General features: G+C 44.3%; 1 long non-coding RNA gene across 3 annotated transcripts in view; it reads right to left on the reverse strand.

The window, feature by feature from the left end:
* The window catches only part of LOC144763224 (uncharacterized), a 497,352-nt gene that overhangs the window by 399,761 nt on the left and 72,971 nt on the right, over positions 1-24,620 (reverse strand). The window contains exon 2 of one of the 3 annotated variants that reach the window (XR_013596194.1): positions 12,641-12,739. The exons of the other annotated variants lie outside the window; for them this stretch is intronic. This is a non-coding gene — a long non-coding RNA (uncharacterized LOC144763224). The remainder of the gene's footprint in view (positions 1-12,640; positions 12,740-24,620) is intronic. 3 annotated transcript variants of the gene reach the window in all.

The following is a 24,620-nucleotide window of genomic DNA, read 5'->3' on the forward strand; positions in this document are numbered from 1 at the left end:
TTCAAGAAGTCTCAGGAACAGCAAAGACTTTAAGCTCTTCTGCCCTCAGCACGGGGGACTGTGTATTTTGTGCTACAACAGAGGAAAAAGCAACCCGATGCCATCTACGAGGCCGCTCGCGACTCCATGCCCTGAAGGCACTGCTGCAACGCCGCACCACGACCCTGGTCTCACCGATGACGCCTGCTGATGCCGCCACCGAGATGCTGCTCGCACCGCGACCTGTGCGCTCCATACCGCCTCGCTTCACGATGACACCTTGGCTTCGCCGACGCTCCATGCCGAAATCGATGCCGCTGCTTGCACCGTGGTTCAAGGCAACCGCCCGTAAAGTTACACGATGCACCGCCCTCATCACGCACCGCAGCCTTGGCCTACCGACGCCGGCGACATCTACTCCAGACGACAGCGCTCCTGCAACGACGACGATGCTGCTTGCACCACGACCTGCCAGCCCCACAACGAGCACAGCATTCACTTCGCACCGTGACCCTGGTCTCACTAACGACACCATCTGATGCCACCACCGAGCCTCTGCCCGCAACGCGACCTGAGGGCACTGCACGCCGCACCACTGCACTTCGCCCCGCAGCACCCGACGCCTGCCGACACCACTGCACCTGACTTCAACAGTGAGGAGTTCGATCTGCAACGCATTTGACTTTGTGGGCCCCGCCGACTCCGGAACCGACCTCCGGAACCGACCTCCGGAACCGACGCCTGTGGACGCCCGCTTTCGGAAGCTCAACAAGATGTCGCAGACGCCCTGCATTTCTAAAAGGTACTGTTTGCAGGTCTTCCCGACACCGTAGCTGGCCTGCGATGCCGCGGTCAACCTGAACTGTTTGGATTTGTTTGTTCATGACGCCGTGATAGCCCCGGACGGAGCAAACGACTTCAAGGAACTGTTTTTCAAGGTTATTTTGATAACTGAAGATTTCTAAGTACTGTATTGTGGATTTTTATTGTTTTTGGTCTTGTCTTAAGTATATAAAAATATTGGATATTTTTCTAAACTGGTGTGGTGTCCTTTGCAGTGCTTACACTGTATTACTGTTGGTTATGCGCAAATGCACAATGGGGTGAGAAGGGGTTATTTTAGGAGTGTAACTCCCTTATCCTGACAAGAATGGTGGTTTCTGCCTGGCTTTAGCACACGCCCTAGCCTACCAAAAATCCAATTTCTAACAGTTGGCATATCCCTCAGTGAGGAACTGGGGTCACCCTCTGCAGTCCTGCTGCTGAGATGGACTGTCTCTGCAGGACATTCTGTATTTTATAATGTTTTGTACATTTTATGAGGTTCCATGGAAGGCAATTACTATATCTTTGAACTTTATTCAAGTGCGCCCCGCTCTCTTGCATTTGCAATTGCTACCTGAAGAAGTCGGGTTTTTTTTAGTTTTTTTTTTTATTGAAATAGTAACAAGAAACACAACAAACATCACAAGGCAGTAATGACAATTGATCAGTTGGTCGTGGGTCCGAGCAGAAGGCGCTCCGGCGCGACGGCATATATCATACAGTCAGTATCCATAAGAAGGGGGGGAGGGGGGCAGCGAGGAGACAAGCAATAATACATGAAAAGTCAAGAAGTGGAATGTCAATCATGGGGACAAAGCGGCGTCGGGAGGCAAAGCATGTGGAGGGGTGCAAACATCCCCACAATAGGAGTTCCACTGTGACCAAATTCTACTCCATTTCTTGGGTCGACCCCGTGACAGATAAACAGTTTTCTCCCTAAACATGCACCAGTCCATGTTTTCCTTCCAGGACGATACAGTAGGTGGCCTATTGGATCCCCAAAGCTGTGCAATGTCTCTTTTCGCAATCATGTTGCCCAGGGTCGCCCAGGTGATCTGAGCCGTATTGTAGTCATTGGGTTCCCAGACATTAAAGAGACAACGCCTGGCTTCGGGAAGTAATGCAACACCAGTCACCCTTTCCATTACAGCATGTACACGGGACCAAAATTCACACACCACCGGACATTCCCACAGAATATGGAGGAAGGTGCCAGTCATGCCGCATCCACGCTTACACTGATCATCCATAGAATAACCCATGCGAACCAGACTCGGACCAGTGACGTACACATGATGGAGGATCTTGAGTTGAACGAATCGAAGGCGAGCTGGTATGGCGACCTCCTTAGGCGAGGACAAGGCGGATTGCCAGTCCTCATCGTCCAATTCCAGACCATCAGCGGTCCACGAGGCCCTGAGGCGCACAAGCAGATCAGCCCTATTATTTATGAGCTTCTTATAAATCAGAGAAATTGTGCTATCGGGTACATGTCCAACAAGGATACGATTCTCGAGGGGAGAGGATTCAGGAAGATCCGTACCCACGGTGAAAACCGACAATAGGGCATGTCGGACCTGGGCATATCGGAAATATTCTCTATCCCCGAGTTCGTACTCAGCCTGTAGCACCGCAAAGGACTTAACGTCCCCTTTGGACCAGAGATCCCCCACCTTGCTGATACCAATCATGTCCCATTTATCAAATCCTTTCGTTCGCCACAGACTACCCAAACATTCAGAATCATACAGGGGGGTCGCACGGTTGAGTCTGTCATTCCATCCAAGAGCCACAGTCGCATCATGCCACACTCGTACCGCAATCTTAGTGGGGCCTGTCAGCGATTTACAGAGCCTCCGGGAATAAAGCGTCCTGTTGAAATTTCCCCCCGACAGAAGGTATTTATCCATTGCAAAGGCCGGGGCCGGACCGGGGGCATACGTCGCGTGGTTAACCGCACTCAGTTGGGAAGCCCAATAGTAGCGCCTAATGTCAGGGAGGGCGATACCTCCGTCGTACCACGGTAATGTGAGTTTAGACAGAGCAATGCGCACACGCCTATCCCAGACAAGTCGCCTTTGTAGACCCTCCACCTCACGAAAGTACCGAGAGGGAACAAGATCAAACGAGTTCTGGAGAGCGTACAGAAATCTGGGCAGCGACATCATTTTAAAAAGAGCCGCACGACCCAGCGGGGACAACGGCGACTGACGCCAGCGAGCGACATCCAACCTCAGCCTTTGAAGAGGAGGTAGCAAGTTACGTTCATAACGAACGGCAGCATCCAAGGAGATGTAGATCCTCAGGTATTTAAAGCCGGTTTCTGTCACTTGAATTGGACATCTACGAGGCAATGGGGGGAGTCCTCCAGCCAAAACGTAGACACAAGATTTAGTCCAATTAATAATGAGACCCGAGTTCTTCCCGAAGGAGGTCAGAACATCGAAAAGCACATTAAGAGACTTCCGAGGGGAGGTAAGGTACAGGAGGATGTCATCCGCGTAAAGCGAGACACGATCCTCAAAGTCGGAAGTCCATCGAATGCCCCTCATGGAAGGCTCCCAACGGAGCCACTCAGCCAGCGGTTCCAAAGCGAGGGCGAAGAGTAAAGGAGACAGCGGGCAGCCCTGCCGGGCACCCCGCCCGAGCGTAAAGGCCCCGGACACCTTACCATTAACTACCACCTGAGCCAGGGGCTTCTCATAAAGAAGTTTAACCCAAGCGATGAACCCCGGGCCGAACCCAAACTTCGAGAGGGCAGCCCAAAGGTAGGGCCACTCAATGGTATCGAAAGCCATCGTAGCGTCAAGGGAAACTAAAATGGCCGACTCAGTGAGAGTCGCAGCCCTAGCGAGAACTCCATGGAGTCTCCGCAGATTAAGGGCGGTGTTACGATGAGGAATGAAACCGGACTGATCTGGATGGACCAAGTCCCCGATCACCGTAACCAAGCGATTAGCCAACAGTTTGGCAAGAATTTTGGGTTCGGCGTTAAGCAATGAAATGGGTCTATACGAGGCACAGCGATCATGAGGCTTACCCTCCTTGTGGAGAACCACAATGGTAGCAAGCCGCTGATCCGCGGGCAAGGAACCAGAGTCCAAAGCCTCCAGGAACATCCCCTTTAAATAGGGTGCCACGGTGTCGGGTCGTAGCTTATACAATTCGATGGGTAAGCCATTGGGGCCCATTGCTTTGCCAGAGCGGAGGGAACGGATAGCACCCGCGATCTCGTCTACCGTAATGGGCGCGTCCATGAGGTCTCTGTCGTCCTCTGAAAGACAGGGCAACGCAATGTCCCGAAGAAGTAACCGGGAATCATCCTCGTCTCTGATAGAGACCGAGGCATACACAGTTTGAAAGTGGTCAACAAAGCAATCAACGATCCCAACAGGCTCAGTAACACGCTCACCATCCAGCCTCTCAATCACAGGGACAACACGATTCTCTCTCTCTTTCTTATCCAGCCACGCAATCAATTTACCAGCCTTGTCCCCCAAGTCATACAGCCGGCCCTGTTGCTCACTATACATCACCTTAGCCGCACCGGTAACGAGGGCTTTGTAAATCAGCCTGCGTCAAACTGAGGGAATGCGATGCCAAACGTGTCACTCCAGAACCGAGATCATTCTCAAGTGCAGTGATATCAGTTTCAATTCGCACAATTTCCTCATTTTTAGCCTTCTTTGCAGCAGCAATAAGTGACAGTGACTGCCCACGGATAACCGTCTTGAAAGCCTCCCACAGCGAAACAGAAGAAGAAACAGACCCCACAATGTCATTAAAGTAGTGGTCAATAGCTTTCACAAGTTCAGAACGCGTCCTAGGATTACAGAAATATCAAGGGTTAATGGGGGCCATCCTACCCGCACTGCCAACTCCAACCCGAAACCGAAGCCACAAAGGAGAATGGTCCGATATACCCCAGAGAAGATGACGAACCTCATCAATGAGGGAAGATTGGGCTGATGGCATCAGGAAATAATCTAGCCTGGAGAGACTACCATGCGCCCCGGAGTGGAAGGTGTACTGAAGCTGTGTGTGATGCATCAGTCTCCAGCTATCAATGAATCCAAAAGTCTCCAGCAGATCACTAAGCCACATCTGAGTTCTGACCAACTCCCGGGAGGGAAAACGGTCAGCAGTACCAGAGACAACGGAGTTAAAGTCCCCACCAAGGATAAGAAGACCCTCGGGTAACCCTAGCATAACCTTACCCAGATCAGCATAAGTAGGGGCCTGTAGGCCCGGAGGGACATAGATCGAGAGACTGGAGAGAGTCTTCCCCTCCCATCTACCCGTGAGGGCAGCGTAGCGCCCTCTATCATCAAGTATCACCTCATCGATCTCGAAAGGGAGAGATGACCGGATGAGAATGCCCACCCCCCGGGAGCCAGAAGTGAAACCAGAGTGAGCGACTAAGCGATAACCACGCCTATTCAAGGCTTGACAGACGTTACCAATCAGATGTGTCTCCTGTAGGAGAACAACATCGGGAGAATGGCGTCTGAGGAAATGCAAGACCACCCCCCGCTTTATTCTGTCTCCCAACCCATTAACATTCCAGGACAACAGTCGCAACTCACCACCCCCAATCCCCGAGAATGAAGCAGGGCACCCCACACACGAACCCAAAGGACACGAGCAGAAAGAAAAATCAATATGAAGCCTTGTGACAAGAAAAAAACACACACAGTCCCCCCCACCACCCCCCAATGCAAACCCGTTTCAACGCCCCCCACCCTGCACCCCTGCGTACGACTCAGAAGCCCCCCCAACTTGCAGTGTGCCTGTCGCCCCATAGTGAAACTACACTACACAAAGAACCCAGGAGGAGAAAGAGTCCCCAGTAACCCCCGCCACCCTCAGGCCCAAGCAATAGAATAAAACAAAAGAACCAAAGTCCAGACTCAGCCGAGAAAGTAGAGAAGTTCAGATGCCAGGATCCACAGCATCATTCCTGCTCCGACAAGCCACCTTCAGCACCGCCGGGGTGCTCAGTTCGATCATCCCTTTTGGGCAAAGAGTCAAGCCAGTCACTGACACTGTCCGGGCGATCAAAGAAAAACGTTCGTTCACCATGTTCCACACGAAGTCTGGCCGGAAACAGCATGGCATACTTGAATCCCAGGTCCCGCAACCGTCTCTTGACTCCCTGAAACCCCATCCTCTGCCGTTGAACAAATGGAGTAAAGTCGGGATAGAAGTTCACAGTAGAATTTTCGAACTTCACCGGGCCTTTGTCCCGGGAAGCTTGCAGGATAGCGTCCCTGTCCCTGAAGTGGAACAATCTGGCAACAATGGGTCTCGGGGGGGCCCCGGGCTGAGCCTTCCCTCCCGGAACCCTGTGAGCTCACTCAACCGCAAAGAATTTGGTAAGCCCGGGGGGAGCAAGATGGTTCGAGACCAGATCTTCCACTAGGAGGTCAGTAGCAGAGGGCTCGGAAGTCTCAGGAACGCCAATAATGCGCACGTCATTGCGACGGGACAGATTCTCGTAATCCTCCAGACGACGTGCCATCATGTCACGAGAGGAACGCAGGTTCCCGATCTCCGTTTGGATTTCTGTAACATCAGTAGTCAGACTGGAAGTCTTCAAATTTAACTCCTTAACCCTCTCATTGGTCTTCGCCAAGTCAGCTCTGATTAACGTAACATCCACAGCCACCGTGTCTATCTTGGAGGCAGGCGCCTCATATTGCTGTCCCATGGAGGTCTTAAGGCCAGTGATGGCGCCCATGACATCCTGCAACGATACTTCTGTTGTGGCAGATACAGCCTTAGGATCGTCAGGCGAACGGCTAGCACTGCCGGGGGATCCCTTTAGTTGAGAATAATGATCCATAATATTCGTCTGGGATGGGCCCCCACGAAGCGGTGCCTTGGTCTTACGTTTCTCCGGCTCGTGTCTAGCGGCCATATTGGAATAGGGACCCCGGAGGGGCCAGCGCGACCTGGTGAAAATGGCCGAACGGGATGAGGCCAAAAAGCCACGAAACTGGACCAAATGGGCGCAAATGTCAACAACGTTGAGGACACGGTGGCCAAATGGGATGGCTGGAAACAGTGCTGCGAAACCAGGCTGGAGCAGGAGTCAATCTGAGCCGCAGTCCAGTCAATCCGCGCCGGGAGTAGGAAGTGAAACCGAAAGTTAGACATAGGCCGTCCAGGGGGAGAAACCCCTACGGCCGATGTTGTTCAACTACTCCCCGGCCAGCAAATCAACTGAGCCCCCGGTGTCGCCTCGGGGCGGGCCGAGAAAGTTCCAGACGATGTAAAAATGGACCCAAGCGTCCGAATACGATTTTTCGAAGAATGTTGAAGTCAGCCAGAGTCTGTCTTCAAAAGCCCATCAGTAAAATCAGGATTTAGAAAGGATAGATGCGAAGGGCGGCGCGGGTCTCGGGAGCTCCTCAATCACGCGACCATCTTGGATGCCCGCGAAGCTCCTCCTCGAAGAAGTCGTTTTTAATGTGGTATGTTTTTTGAAAGGCGCCATTAGATTATGGAAAACCTGTGATTGATTTTATTATTGATGGGTTTTTATGAGCCTGGATATTTATTTGTTTTTATAAATATGTATTTTATGGTGTGGTTTACTGGTTATGCTTGTACATTTATAGGGTACTGCTGCTGTATTTTGCTTTTATGGTTTTAATGTAAAGAACCGAATAAAGCGTGCTTTGATTTGAGTGTAGATGTTTTGAATGCTGAAGGTTCAAAGAATGTTGATGGTTTAAAGAGGAGGACATCTGTTTGTGATCTAATTATAGGATGTATTGAAATCGGATGTATGACATTACAACGCATGCTTTTACATCGCATGCTTTTACATCGCAGTTTTTACAACGCATACCATTACAACGCATAGCGCTTTTGGGTGCTGGATAGTGAATAGTTTAATTTACTATTTCAACTCCAGTCCCCGTGGACACTAGGGAAGGTGTTGGATAGTAAATTAAACCTATTCCCTATCCTAGATCGCCCCCCAGCGCAATGCGTTGTAATGGTTTGCGTTGTAAAAGTTGCGATGTAAAAATACTGCGTGGTCAAAGTTGCGTTGTGAAGGATGTTTCCCATTGAAATCAATATTGTTGCTGATTCAGAGTTACCTTACAAATGTTTTTAATAAAGATATATGGGACAAACATTGTTGAGATATTGGGAAGAAGTTTAGAGAAGTCAGATATCAGGCCAGAAAGTTTAATGGGGAGCCCATTGATATTTCTATATTTCATTAGCTGTTCCAATTCAAATATGGAGAAGCGTTTTGCAAGATGTAGGTTTCTCTGAAATGTCTTTACGTTTTAGGGTGGATCGATCATGGTGATTTAGTAATGAAATTAGACCCCAACAGTCCACAGCCTGAGATGGCTTTTAAAGAAGATGTGGGGGCAAATATATTATGTTTGCTTCTCGGCCTATTTTCAGGTAAATTGGGGGAGCAGAAAGGATTCAAAAATAGGATTATCCTTACGAATAATGCTATTCCTTGTGTACACAAATTCAGACAGATTCCCATATCTATTAGAGATGAAATATTAATAGAATTGGAAAAACTTCTAGAGGCTGGTGTAGTTGAACCTGTAGAGCGTATTGAATAGTTGGTTCCTTTGGTTGTTGCTCACTGTGCCAATGGAAAGGTAAGGATTTGTGTGGACTTTAGAGACCTTAACAAGAACATTTGTTTGACAGATTTCCTCTACCTAAGATAAATTAACTTCTGGCTGTTACGCAGGATATTAAATGTTTTTCTACCATCAGCTGAATTTCAGAGTACCATCAAGTGCCATTACACTATTGAGTGCTGCCTAAAAAAACTCATTCCAGACGTCATCTATTTGCAAGAAACGCACCATAAAGATCAGGCTGAGTCATATAAACTCTTCAAAAGCTGGACAGGCCACAAGATATCTGCTACTGCTGGGGTGGCTCAGAGAGGAGTTTCTATATTAATAGGCAGACATGTAGGTTTCCTTCTGGAAGGGACGTTTATAGACCCCAGAGGTAGATGGGCAGTTGCACATGGTAAATTAAACAATGTAAATGTCATTCTTGCCACAATTTATGCACCAATTTTGGACGACCCTCTACCAATTGTACAGTTAAAGCAGGAAATAACAGGTCTCTCTGGGCCAATAATCTGGGGGGGGGGGAGACTTTAATTTATTACAAAACTCCCGATTGGACTCCTCCAAGAAAGATCGCCGACAGAACAAACCCCAAGTTGCCCTGGCCGTCCAAAGTTGTAAAACAGACCTTGATGTTATCGATCACTGGCGAATTTTAAATCCCATTAAGCGTGAATATACATGCCACTCAGCAAAATATAATTCCGCATCAAGGCTAGATTTTTTTCTATCATCCCATGATCTAGAGCAGTACAACTATGCCCATCTACCTAACGCTTTTTCAGACCACGTAGCACTCTGCATGGAGGTTAATCTAGGGGCTCATGAAGCAAGGCCACCAAGAAGATGGTTTTTCAACAAACTTAACCTCCTAGATCAGCAATGGTGCACAGATATTGAAGAAAAGATAGAGCAATTTTTTGCACAAAACAGAGGTACAGCCCCTTTAAATACAACCTGGGATGCACTCTGCGGGGGATAATTACATCTAAAGAAATACCTAAGCAGAAGGCAAGAAAGGAGGAGAAAACTAAACTCCAAACTGAACTCTCCCAGGCAACCCAAGAGCACTATAGGGTCAGATCTATGATCTCTGGGCATAAACTCTCTGAGGCAAAGCGCAAGATGAAGGATTTTTATTACGACCTGGGTGAGACAAATAGTAAGCTTTATGCCCAAAAGATATACGAGGAGAGCGAATATACAGGAAAGCTCTTGGCCTGGCAAACCAAAGAAAAGCAGGTCCGTAATAGAATAGACCAATTAACAGACCCCATTACTAAAGTACAAGCTAAGACCACCACTTCCATCGGTGAGTTGTTTTTGAAACATTACGAGGGGGTATATCAAGCGATTGTGGGGGCTACACCGACTCTATTATGGAATTCCTACAGCCACTTGAAATACCTAAACTAGACGCTGAGGGTAAGAATTACCTCATACAGGATTTCACATTATTAGAACTAGATGAAGTGATAGAGTCCTTCCCCAACGGTAAGGCCAATGGCGATGATGGCCTTCCGATTGAATTTTTTTTTTAATTTGGAGGAACTCTGCGCAAAGAACTTTTGATATTAGTTAATTATCTACTTCAAGGAGGTCCCCCACCGGATTCTTTTCACACAGCGGTGGTGGTTAGTATTTTAAAAAAAGGAAAGGACAAGGAAAATATAAATTCGTACCGACCGATAAGTCTCCTGAATTCAGACTATAAAATTTTTACTAAACTTTTAGCAAACCGATTAAATAAAATAGTAGGATTACTGGTAGCCCACGATCAGTGCGGTTTTATTCCAGGCAGGCATCTCCATTCCAACACTACATTTTGATTGGAGGCACTAAATTATTTTAAAATTAACAAGGTGAAGGCTCAAATTTGTTTTTTAGATGCGGAGAAAGCCTTCGATCCAGTGTCTTGGGACTGCCTGTTTGCAATTTTGCATAGTTTTAATTTCCCGAATGTTTTTATCTCTCTTTTACAACAACTCTATATGAATTCTAGGGCACAGATTATCGTCAATAATACTAATATTGGGTCCTGCCAGGTTACTAGAGGCACGCTACAAGGATGTCCCTTGTCGCCAATTTTATTTGCACTATTTATTGAACCTCTGGCGATTGCTATTAGGAATATCAAGACCGAGACTGCCCCAATAGCAGGAATGACAAATATAAAATTATATGCGGACGATATTGCCCTTTTTTTGGACTCTAAACCCACAAGTCAACTGAAGATTTTAAAAATCTTCTCTGACTTTCAAAAACTAGGGTGTTATAAAATTAATGTTAACAAAACTGAAATTATTTTAGCCAACTGCACTGTAGACACTTTAGTACCAGAATTCAGGCGGACATACAATACGGATCCAAAGAGATACCTTGGAATATTTATATCGGATAGTCTGGACGACCTTTTTTCACTTAATTTTCTAACCCTATTAAAAAAGGTGGGCTCACTCTTAGACCGCTGGAATTTGCTACCCTTCTCTCTTATGGGACAGGCAGCACTAGTTCGTATGTCGGTGCTACCTCTTTTTAATTTCCTTTTTAGCGCAGTACCCTGCGCAATTCAGGCCTCCTATTTTAAAAAAGTAGATGCATTGGTCTCTTTTTTATGGGCAAAAAAATCCGCCAGACTTGCACTGAGCACTTTATATCTACCATCCATACAAGGAGGGCTGTCCCTTCCAAATATCAGAGAATACTATTTTGCGTCTTTTGCACATTATAGTTATAGGTTTTTCTTTTAAAATCCTCACAAGGCAGACAATTTTTTTATGAAGAAGATGTTGTTAGAATTAAAAATTTCCGATCCGGTCAGAAGCACGAAAGATCCAAAGAAAGTACGCTATAAGACCTTACAGTGGATTTTTAAGCTGAAAACTCCGTTTTTTAAATTTTATGACTTACCTAACTTAAGTAATAAGACAAATTTAATAAATTTTAGCTCGGGTGATGCTGACTTTATGGACAAAAATACATTAACTCTCTGGAAGGAAAATAGCTTTGAGAAAATTGAGGACTTCCTGTCGGGAAATAGGTGGAAATCTTGGGATGACATTTCCAGCCAGATAAATCATTCTCATACAAATTTGAACTGGTCCTTCATCATGCTAAATCCTAAACTTAGAGAGCTTCATATAGGAAATTTATTTAATAAAGAAAATATTTCTACTACTCTCAATAATAAAATACAAAAGAAAATGAGTATCTGGATTAAAATATTAAAAGAGAGTAAAGAGCAGGACTCCTCCAGCAAGATTATTGAGAGATGGAAAAAGAGGGAAGATATTGTAATTAACCAACAGGTATGGGATAAAATAAATAAATTTAACAAAACCATATTCCGAGGAGCAAATTTTAAACGTATGCAATTCTATAATAAATGGTTAATATACAGAACCCCCTCCTTTTTACATAATATTTTCCCCCAAGGAGCCGATAAATGCTTCCGGTGCGAAGAGAAAGGCACTTGGAAACACATTGTCTGGGAGTGTTCAAAAATCCAGGTATTTTGGAAGGAAATAGAAAAATATCTCTCATTCGAGCTCAAAACCAATATAGTATTCGATGACCTAATCCCCATTTTAGGCTGTTCCCCTAGTCACACCCCACATGATGAGTCCCTTTTCATAGCCTCTTTAATAGCTAAATCCCTTATATTACAGTCCTGGAAAACAGGCCTTGTACCAACCTTTCAGGCATGCAAGGCAAAATTACTTCGAATCCAGGGTAGGGAAAGAAAATATGCTTTAAGATCAGGGGCTCTCAAAAAATATGACAAATACTGGAGTGTGTTTGACTCTTAATTTCTCTGCTATGATCCAACCCGACCCACAATTCCCTGAAACTCTTATTAGTCTGCTAGATTGTCTTGTTTACGCACGCCGCACTTTACAATCAAGCTATGAAATGATAACTGCGAAGATGCTTATTGTATTTAAATGTTTCGCACTGTATTAATTCTATCCAAGTCTCCTGAATATTATTGTCAGCCTGTTAGATTGCTTTCTAACGTACTCTGCACTTTATAATTCAAGTTCTGAAATGATAAATTATGTAAATGTCTCTTATATTTTTTATGCCTCGTACTGTATTAATTTGATTTCAAGCGTGTCTTGTTTTTCCTATCTGTCTTATTTGAACTCTCAATAAAATAATTGGGAAAAAAAAGTGCCATTACACTCAGGAAGTAGAATCGTTACCATTTGTATTCCTCTTGTGGGTTGTTTTCAGTTTGGGAGAGGGGTCTTTTCATGTTGGCGTCTGCTGCTGTTATGTTTCAGAGGCTTAGGCACCCTATCCTTAAAGGAATAGAGAATGTGTTATTCCAGGATGATATCCTCATAAAGGGGAAAACAAAAATGGAACTTGATGACAAACTTCCACACTATTTAGGCATTTAACAACATAAAAGTCTGACAGCTGAATATAAGAAGAGTACATTTGCACAAGACAAATAACTTATTTGGGACATTAAGTTACTGTAAGAGATATACAACCAACAGAAGAACTGGCGGAAGCTTTACCTGATTTTCCCAACCACTGAACAAGGATGATGGTGGATCCTATTTAAGCCTTGAACAATGTTACGCAGAAATTAGTAGCAAATTTTGCTAAAGTATCATATCCTATTCAGAAGTTGCTAAAATAAATTGTAACCTTGTTTGGGATGACGAAAGTGATCAATCCTTTAAGTTGTTAAAAAAATATATATGTTGTGCTCCTTTTTTGCAAGGCTTTAATATGAATTCTAAAAGTAATATCACAACTCATGGAAGCAACAGGGGTTTGGGAGCAGTTTTGACACAAATGAACATATTTGGTGAAAAGGCTGTTATAGCTTTTGCCTCCTGTTCTTTAACCCTAGCTGAAGAGTAATTTTCTGTAAAAGAATAGGAGGCTTTAGCTCGTATTTGGACATTAGATTGCTTTAGACAATTCATATAAATCGGTCATATTATTGTGAGTTGTGATCACAAGCCCTTTACTAAAGTGTTATCTAACAAGGGTCTCAGCAATACTTTTCCAAGGTTTGCGGGTATTTCTTTAAGGCTATGAAGTTGTGATGAAGCAAAGAAAAGAAAGGTTCTTTGTGGATAGAAGGTTTATTTATGATGTTTGTTTAACAAAAAAAAAAACAGGTCCGCATAACGTCGGGCGAAACTGTTTGCTTCTGGTTTTCGCACTCTTCTTGTTTTCAGCTTAGGGCTTCTCAAGACACTCTTCGTCTCTATTTGGATCACTCGTCCCTCTGCATAAAGAAGAGGACATCAGGTCAATGTCTGTGCTCGCTCTGTTTTTCCCTTCACACACTGGTATGTTTTATGCCCTAAAGTGTAACACTTTGTGCTCTGGTGCCAGAGAGTGCACTATTCTTAGTCCTGAGGAAGTTCAGGATTACCCCTCAAAAGAGTGCCCTGTGGCCTTCCCTGTCACCCCTGCTTGAGAGAGAAGTACCAGAAAATGGCACTTGCCTGAAGCCACAGTCCTCCGGGGTTGTAGCAGGGGTCGTTTCAGCGTCCTTAGCCTCTCCCGGGCTGGTGGGTGTAGTCACCTGGAAACCCTTCCACCCTCGAGGAGTACGCTGCAGCCTCCTGGTTAGAACGGAGAGCTCCCGTCTGCCTCAGCCTTCCTGCTCCATTTTTTCTCTTTCTCGTCCTCTGTCTCTGATTCACCGTCGCTTTCTTCCTTTACACACCTCCTCTCCTCATCCTGGTCAGTTATATCCCATCTTATTTGAGAGTCAGCTGATCGCATCACTTCTTTCCGGTCTCCTATTGGTCTAGCTGCAGATGTCATGCTGACGCACGTCTTGACAGGTAGATCGTTTTTAACATGAGTAGGTCAATACAAGGGTGTGGCCATCTGTGAATCTCGGCTGGTCAATGACGTCGGATCACGGAAGTGTTATATGTCACAGAGGAATGGCAGGATTATTGTGTGGCTACTTTACTTGAGATGGAATGTTCTGGAATTGAGGAGAAAGTATGGACCGAAGACTTTTTTTATGACAGTGTATTATCAAACAATTTTGATTATTTCAGGAATGGCTCGTCACTCAAAAAGAATTTGATCAAGAAGCCTAAAGGTTTTTGGGAAATATAAGAAGAAAAACACATGGAGAACAACATGTTGTTCAGAAATGGTAGGATTAGTCTGCGTGCTACTCTTTGGAAAAAAATATTGATATTTGCTATGAGGGGCATCTGGGTATTTTGAAACGGATGAGTAGATTGAGAGTGATATATTGGTATCCAGAGTTGAATAAGAGTGTAAAGAATTTAGTTAAAAGTTCTATTGAATGTAGTAATTTGGAGAAGTCACAATCCACTTTCAAACCTCTTTTCCTTCCTATTGGAAATACCATTATGAGGAGGGGAAGAATTATCAATGATATGGTCAAACCTAATTATTATTCTATTGTATTGTAATCTTATTTAGATAGCGCTTACTACCCTTGATGAGGTGTCGAAGCACTTTTTGTCGATTAGCACGCATTCATACAGAACCCATAAAGGATCAGTGTTGAATTAGTATATGAAGTATGAAAGTAATTTGAGTGGTGTATAGGTTAGTCAGTTATTTGGGTACAAAAGGAGTGCCAAGGGGTAGAAGAGGGGAAAAGGTTTGCATTTATATAGCACTTGATACCCCTGATGGGGTGTTGAGGCACTTTTTGGCGAGTAGCACGCTACTCTGGTACCCATAAAGGATTAGTTGTGAATTAGTACAGTGAAATATAAAAGTAATTTGAGTGGTGGATATTAGTCAGTTATTTGGATTGAGAAGGATAGCAGATGGATACTAGAGGGAAAAAGGTTTGCATTTATTTAGTGCATGTTGCCCCTGATGGGGTGTTGAAGTGCTTTTTTGGCGAGTAGCATGCTACTCTGGAACCCATAAAGGATTAGTGTTGAATTAGTATAGTGAAATATGAAGGTAATTTGAGTGGTGAATATGTTAGTCAGTTATTTTGACTGAGTAGAGTAGTGGAGGGATAGAAGAGGGGAAAGATTTGCATTTATAAAGCGCTTGCTAGCCCTGATGGGGTGTTGGATATGTTAGTCAGTTATTTGGATTGAGAAGGGTAAGGGATAGGGGAGGGAAATAGGTTTGCATTTATATAGTGCTTGCTACCCCTGATGAGGTGTTGAATTGTTTTTTCGGTGAGTAGCAGACTACTCTGGCACCCATAGAGGATTAGTGGTGAATTTGTATAGTGAAATATGAAATTTGAGAAGTGGACATGTTAGTCTATTATTTTGATTGAAAGGATAGTAGAGGGATAGAAGGGTGAAAGGATTTAGATTGTATTTCTTTATTTTTGCTTGTTTTGGAGGTCATAGCAGTAGGAGGAGGCTTGGGATGAGTAAAAAGGGATGTGGAGGGGAAGAGTCAGAGGGTAAAGTTTAAAAAGGCTTGTTTTGGGGGATCAGTATAGTAAACAGGTGTCAGATGATGCAAAGAAGGGTAGAGTAGTGGAGAGTCTAGAAATATAATAGGATATATTGATAGAAGTATAGGGTGAGTGAAAGGGTTGTGCCTTGGAAAGAGTAGTAGAAAGAGGTTTGAGATGTGTCAGAGAGTTGAGGTAGAAGATATATTGAGAGAGGTATAGGGTGAGAATAGGATAGTGATAAGATATGCTGAATTAGATGAAGGTGATAAATATATAGATCCAGAAGTACATGGAAAGTATATAGATGCATAAAGGAAGGAAGTATAGTAGATTAAAGATATTGATAGAGGTGTAGGGTGAGAAATGGGGTAGTGCATTGGAAATAGTAGATAGAGGTTTGAGGTGAGACAGAGAGTTGAGGTAGAGGATATATTGAGAGAGGTATAGGGTGAGCAATAGGGTATTGTATTGAATGCTTTTTTAGGAGAAAAGGAATAAATATATAGATCCAAGTACATGTAAGGTATATAGATGCATAAAGTAGGAAAGTATATGTAGATTAAAGATGCATTAGATAAACTCTGGTTTTCAAGTGTTGTATTTAAAACTTCATTTATGTATTTATTTATTTTAAACATAATTATTCTACATGTTTATACAAAGTAATACACATATCTATAATACAAATAAATACTTATATACAGAGTGATATGGTTTTTTTTTGTGCCCTCATTTGCCACCTAGGTTCTAAATGTGCAATCAATAGGCTAACAAGCAACATGTTGCCTCAGATTTCTTTAAACTGGTAGGGATAGATATGGAACGTAGACCTCATCCCTCAGCAATGATGCTTCAACCAACGATGATTGCTAAAATAAAACCTTGTGGAGGTTGCCAGAATACAGCCAGGATACTAATAAAAGCATCAGAGACCCATTGCATTTTCATTCCCCTGAGGCGGAAGCCGGGGGTTAGAATTGAGCTGTAAAGCGTTTTGCCTACAACTGTTTGTTTTACCTTAAAATTTTAATTTGCGCCGCAAAGTGTTTGTATTTTAAAAAGGAACACTGTCCTTAGATAACCGCTGTGAAGAGACAGCCAAACACGGTAGAATCGCCCCACACCCAGCCGACTAAGGTGCTGAGTGAGAGGCAGCATTTTGGCGGACATATTGGGCGTAGTCACTGCCCCAGCGCTCTAGACTTCAAGGCTCGTGTATAAAAGCTGAGATTAGATTCTGCTCACGAGACCCATTGCATTTTCATTCCCCTGAGGCGGAAGAATTGAGCTGTAAAGCGTTTTGCCTACAACTGTTTGTTTTACCTTAAAATTTTAATTTGCGCCGCAAAGTGTTTGTATTTTAAAAAGGAACACTGTCCTTAGATAACCGCTGTGAAGAGACAGCCAAACACGGTAGAATCGCCCCACACCCAGCCGACTAAGGTGCTGAGTGAGAGGCAGCATTTTGGCGGACATATTGGGCGTAGTCACTGCCCCAGCGCTCTAGACTTCAAGGCTCATGTATAAAAGCATAAGGTAATCCCTCCGCGCAGCGGACGCGATCAGCGGGCCGGAAGCGCGCCGAAGTCGAGCCAAAGTCCAGCCCGTCTGCGCCCGTCCGCGCTAAGGACGGGCTGGGGGCTGCTGTTCCTGCTCAAAATGCCATCCGAACAGGTAACCAGAGAAAAACTTCTGTCCCTAAATACCACCGCCAAAAACTGCAATCATTTCATAGAAGTTGATAAATGGCTAGGACCTATTGTATGTACGACGTGTAAACACTTATTACAACCCCATGTTAAGAACTCCCCCAAAATCACATATAGAACCATCACAGGTGGTCTAATAAATGCACGTTCTATGTGCAAAAATGCTCTGCACATATATGACCTGCTCTCAGAGAATAATCTGGACTGCCTTATGATCACGGAGACATGGCTGAGAGAATGGTCAAACCCAGATATCACATGTGCATTACCACCTGGCTATAAGATACAAAGACTCGACAGACCTATACAAAGAGGAGGGGGAATTGCTATCATACACCGTGAGACACTCACATATAGCATCTCGGAGCTACATGATATTAAAGGAGCGGAAAGCCTAGCCTTTAATATACAGGCCCATGACTCCTTTATGTTCTCTGGAGCATTAATCTACCGCCCTCCAGGACAAATGAACTATTTCCTGGATAGCATGGGTGAAGTAATTACGGCTTTGACACTCAAAGCAGCTAACTTCACACTTCTGGGAGATATAAATCTTCACCTTGATAACTTGACAGATCCAAATGTACAATGTTTTAAAGATATCATGCAGGTGCTAGGACTAAAAATTCTTACGAAAGACCCCACACACATAGCGGGCCATATCTTAGATTGCATCTGTTCTAATCTTAATACCATCAAAGTATCCACTCCTCTGCCCCAGACGTGGACCGACCATAATTTTATACCATTTCACCTCGTGGCGAGGGAAACTAACAAAACCCAACCAAACGGACCCAGACATCAGAAACCAACTCCTTGTTGGACAAAAATAATTGAACACCCGGATCTACCCATATGGGTTAAAGAAAATAAACCTCTGATAACTGAGAATGTGACTATTGACAATCTTAGCTACGAAAAATGGATGAGAACCATAGGGGAAAAAATAATCTCGGGAGGAGCAAATAAATCCAAACTTAAACAAGGGAAAACCTCAGCCCCCTGGTACACGAAAGATCTTAAAGATACATTACGTACAGTACGCAAACTCGAACGTATATGGAGCAAACACTATAACAAGGATGACCAGGACAGTTTTAAAACAGCCAGACGAAACAATCACGCAAAAATTAAAAAGACCAAAATAAACTATTTCACAAACAAAATAGAAACATCTCAGAATAATCAAAAAGAACTATTTCGTGTAGTGAAAAGTTTTCGAGACCCAAGGTTTCTGTCTCAGGAAATACCCCCATCACAGAGTTTCTGCAATGAGATCGCAGACTACTTTGAACAAAAAATAGTCAACATTACAAAACATTTTCCTGAAATTATCGTAAACACTGATAACCTAGCTTCAGAAACTAATTCAGAGAAAACCAGATGGAATACTTTCACTAAAACTGACCTGCTCGACATATCACACACAATGTCAAAAATTAAATCAGGCTCACCACTTGACCCCTGCCCCCCTGCATTGGCCCACGCAATTAAAGATGAGGTCAACCCCATGATTAACGCCACTGTAAACACTTCACTCCAGTCGGGGGAAATTCCCAGCACATGGAAGATGGCGATAGTAAAACCCCTACAGAAAAAAACGTTACATGATCCATCTGTCCTAACCAACCTGAGACCCATCTCACAACTCCCCGCCTTATGTAAATGTGCTGAAACCCTGGTCAATAAACAACTTTCAACTTTCTTGGAGACAAACAACATATTACATCCAAACCAGGCAGGTTTTAGAGCTAACCACTCTACAGAAACAGCACTTCTGTCAACAACAGAAACCATAAGAGCAGCACTCGATCAGGGAAGGAAGGCAGTCCTGATTCTCCTTGATTTATCCGCAGCATTCGACACGGTGTCCCATGCCATCTTATTACATCGCCTAGCTGAGGCAGGCATAGGGGGCACCGTGTTGAAATGGTTTAAGAATTTTCTACTCCATAGAAAACAGATAATCAGATTGGGACACTTCTACTCAGAGGAGAAGGAGATCAGGTCAGGGGTGCCTCAGGGCTCCAGTTTGAGCCCTACCTTGTTCAATCTGTATATGGCACCCCTGATCAATCTAATTGCTGGTTACAATGTAACCACAGTTGCATATGCAGACGATACCCAACTGGTCCTGGTTTTAGATGAGGACACAGAAAAAGCCGAACAGATACTGAAAGACTGCCTAACCGCGACTTTTGGATGGACGCACAACAACCATCTTAAGTGCAACTCTGCTAAGACAGAGATCCTGCCTTTCGGAAAAAACAACATCTTTTCCCCACACACCTGCTGGCCCTCAGATGCGGAAGCCCCCCCTAATACCATCAGTGCAACACGTAATCTAGGTTAAAATTTGATGACATGCTATCCTTCAAACAGCAATCTAAAGAAGTGGCTGGCGCCTGTTTCAACATAATCAAAGGCCTTCGTAAGTTCTTTGATTACCTGCCACTGGCCGCCCGTCGCACAGTAGCAATTGCTCTCATAACATCGAGAATTGATTACTGTAACAGTCTGTACGCAGGGGTGGCAAAATCTACCCTACATAAACTGCAGATGATCCAAAATGCGGCGGCCCGGCTGGTTTTGAGATGGCCCAGAAAATCATCTGCTTCAGCTGCCCTGAACATGCTGCACTGGCTCCCCATCCAGAAACGGATATTATTCAAAATCCTTCTGATCACATACAGAGGTTTTCATAAGTGTGGACCAAAATATCTGTATAATAAATTTCACAGATACCTTCCAAATAGAGAACTCAGGTCTGCTACGGCGAATCTAATGACCATACCCAAGTTCCGACTGGCCACTAAAGGTGGAAAATCTCTGGCAGTCCTAGGCGCTAAAGCCTGGAATACTCTTCCAGCTCATCTTAGAGCATCTCCATCAGAATGTTTTTTTAAAAAACTACTAAAAACCTGGATCTATGGACTATCAGACTCAAAATGCAAGACCCTAGTATAAGGACACTCAAAGCTCAGTTACAACCTCCTAACACTCTACTCTGCAATGAAGTCAATAGCGCCAAGATGCTCCATGGAGTGTACGTGCGCTATATAAAAACCACCAAACATCAAACATCAAACAGAGCACAGCTATTCCCAAAGGGGTAATTGATGGCTTAATCATTGGACCTGGGGGGGGGGGGGGAAACAGTCTCTCAATGATCCCACTTCAGAAGATGCCAGAAAGATCTTTTAGCTGGGTTCCCTGCTCTAATCAGGTCTAACTTTGAGACCTGCAAGGCCGAAGCGTACCAGTCTTTAATAGAGGGAGGTAGGGAGTCCTTCCATTTCCTACATATCTCCCTCCTAGCAAGGAGAATGGAATAGAAGATTAGTTTCTTCACTGACAAGGGGACCCCTTCTCGAAGACCAAAAATTACCAAGGAAAGGTCCATGACAATGTTGGAACCCACAGATGATGAAAGAATCTTACTTATGGCTTCCCAAAATGAGTGGAGGCAAGGGCACTCAAAGAACATGTGGATGTCCGAGGCGGCCACCAGACCACATTTTGGACAAGCCACCATGTTCCCCTGTGTAAATTTGGAAAGTCGAAGGGGAGAGTAGTAAGCCCTGTGAATGGTGAAAAGGTGGTTCCTGCGTAACCAGGCCGGTTTAACAATGTCCCACATCATTCTACATGATGTACTCCAAAGGACTTGAAGATTCGAATTGTTCACATGTGGCGACCAAAGCTCATCTGGTAACAGAAAAGCTCCATCCATTTCCTCCAAGATCAAATTATACCAAGATGAAATCTCCTTCTTAGCGGGAAGTTTGTCAACTAGAAGGGTTATAAAGTAGCTATAACCTCCTAAGGGAAATTTACTTCCTCGAGAGGGCAGTGCAGTATAAGAACGGGACCAGCTGGATATTTGCAGGAATTTAAGCCTGGCAAAGTTTGGGCCGATCTTATTGCTCAGACACTCCCAGGAGAGCAAGACCCCGTCGGAAAATAAATCTCCCCAGACCTCCACCCCAGCTTCTCTAATAGACACTGCAAGTGTATTCTTCAACCAAGCCGGGCTGTCTGGAAGATCCCATAAAGGTGTCATGCTACCATACTACCCTATTTTAATAGACTTAGATAACTGAGCCCAAATTCGTGCCATTCCCAGTAAGATCTTTAATTTAATTTTGTTTTTAAACTTGGGGTCCCCAAATTTGAAAAGAAACCTTGAGTGGCTAACTCCCTCTCCCTTAAGCAAAGTAGAGTACAGAGTCCCCACTCCATGCTCAGATGGTTTCTTTAATAAGATCCTGGCATGAGATAGCTGGAACGCCCAGGCATACACCTGGAGGTCCGGGGCAGCAAGCTCCCCCCCCCGTTTCCCTGCGCCTCCTGAGCTTTTTCCAAGAAATTCTTGGGAGATGTGTATTCCAAATAAAGGTGTTAATTTCGGCTTGAAATTTTTTAATTAAAGAAGGATCAAAATATAAAGGGATAGTATTAAATAAAAAAGTAATCTTGGGCAGAATAGACATTTTGACCAGGTTGACCCTTCCCAGTAATGACAAAGGGAGATGTGCCCAAGACTGTAATAACTTACGACAGTCCTTTGCAACCTTAGAAAAATTTGTTGTGGCAATCTGGTCAATGTTCTCTACTATATCAAGGCCCAAGTACCTCATCCTATTGCCCGGCCGGATAATAGGGCTAAGTGAACTCTGGTCAACGCACCAGGTCATCATCTCAGTCTTTGAGGCATTGATCTCATAGCCTGACACATCCCCAAATTCCGAGGCCAGCTTGAATATTACCGGAAGGGCTGTGTGTGCCTCAGAGGTAAAAATGAGAATATCGTCGGCGTAAAGGGCCACCTTTCTCTCCCAACCCTTATACGCGAACGCCTTGATATTAACATTGTCCCTCAAAGATTGGGCGAATGGTTCAGCATATAGATCGAACAAGAGTGGGGAGAGCGGACAGCCCTGCCGTGTTCCCCTCGAGATGTTAAAGGGCTCAGATGGAACACCATTGACAATGACACAAGCATAAGGGCTCTGGTATAAAAGGCTAATTGCCCGGCGAAATCCTCCACCCACATTGAACTTAGCCAAGGCCTCCGACAGGTACAACCAATTGACCCTGTCGAAGGCCTTGGTGGCGTCCCACGTAAGGACCGCCAAGGGAAGGGACTCCAAAACTGCCAAATCTATAGCCCCTATTAAGTCAAAGGTTAGCTCGTAGAGCTGCCGCCCCTTAACAAACCCCGTCTGGTCCGGGTGCAATATATTGGGGGCGACTAAAGTCAATCTATTAGCAAGAATTGACGCGAATATCTTGTAGTCTACATTTAAGACCGAAATTGATCTATATGAACTACATGCCGTGGACGGCTTCCCTGGTTTCAGAATTAGCGTTATAGGTGCGCTGTCCCATGACTCAGGGGGACGCACGCCATCCAATAAGATCTGATTGAATAACACTACCAAGAAAGAAACAAGTTCCTGCTCCAAAGCTCAATAAATTTCAGCAGGTAGACCGTCTGGCCCCAACGCCTTCCCCTTCTTAGCATTCTGAATGGCTTTCCTAACTTCCTCCTCCGAGATTTCACTATCCAACATCTCACTCTGATCCGCAGAAAGGACCGGGAGAGTGACCTTACTAAGCCAGTCTTTAATAATATCAGAATTCAAATTCTTATCCTCGCAATAAATGGTTTGGAAAAATTCTATGAAGGCTGATCTAATATCAACATCCAAAGAAACTGGGGTCATTGACACTAATCAGCTCGATGTTATTACGGACCTGATCCGTTTTAGCTTTCCATGCCAATAACTTCCCAGCACCCTCTCCATATTGAAAGTGTGCAAGTTTACTGGCCTCCCACCTTTCCTGTATCCGCTGGTTAAGAATCGAAGCTAAATGCCCCTTTAGAGAAAGTAGTCTTTCACGCAGAGGTGTCAAAACAGCGTCTGAGGAGGAGGAGTCAGCATCAATATCTAGCTGGATCTTAGCTATATTCGCCTCCACCGAGGTCACGGCCTCTCTATATTCCCTCCTTCTATAGCCCATTTTACCCGTGATAAGGCCTCTCAAAAAAGCTTTAAGAGAGTCCCACACTACTCCAATACCAGCCGAACATACATTTACCTTTATAAAGTGTGTCACTTCGGTCTTAAAAAACAGGACATCGTCAGGGTGAGAAAGTAACGAGTGATCGAAATACCAACTCCTGACCGATGCAGTAAGAGGGGTTATAAGTTCTAGAGCTACCACCGAATGATCGGATAAATGTGGTGGAAGATATTTAATGTCCCTAACTAAGTCTACTAGCCTCTGACTAATTAATATAAAATCTATTCTGGACTGATGGTGATATTAGTAGTTTCTGAAAGAGACGCCCTGCTGTTTGCCTGCCCTTAATCTCCAAATGTCCACATACCCATACTGCTTCATTGCATTTAACAAGAAGGATCTTGATTTCGAAGGGATCCGTGACCGATTATTATGAGATTTATCCAAAGCCGGGTCTAGCACAATATTAAAATCGCCAGCAAATATTACAGGCTCGGGAAAGGACAAAAGATGGGAAAAAATTGCCTCCAAAGATGATGAATCGTCTTGATTGAGGCCATAATACCCAACCATCTACCAGCTGGGTCCACCTTAGAGTCTAGCACCTTAGCCTGTAGACATTTCTTAAACATAAACGATACCCCTCTAGAGGACAAAGACTGAGAGGTAGAAATTGCAAAGTCAATCCACTTGTTCCCCTTAACTAACGTGTCAATTTCAGCCTGGATCAAATGCGTCTCTTGGAGAATGATGACCTGTGCGTCTGAGTCTCACAGATACTGCAGCAACTTTCTGGCCCTAGGTTTAGTACGAAGGCCATAAACGTTCCAAGATATTATTTTCAATTTATCCCTAAGCACTGACCCAGACACCTCCCGACATTAATTGAGTACAAGGGACATCTTTCACTTGACCTACCCCTATATAATTTGGCAGCACAACATACAAGAAAATTGAAGCAACGTAGGAAACTGAGATACAAAATTGGCAAATGAGGAATTTTTTTGTAGAATTTTTGCCCCCTCCCCAGCCTACCCTCTAAAC

Source organism: Lissotriton helveticus, chromosome 6, assembly GCF_964261635.1.
Source record: "Lissotriton helveticus chromosome 6, aLisHel1.1, whole genome shotgun sequence".
Classification (NCBI taxonomy): Eukaryota; Metazoa; Chordata; class Amphibia; order Caudata; family Salamandridae; genus Lissotriton; species Lissotriton helveticus.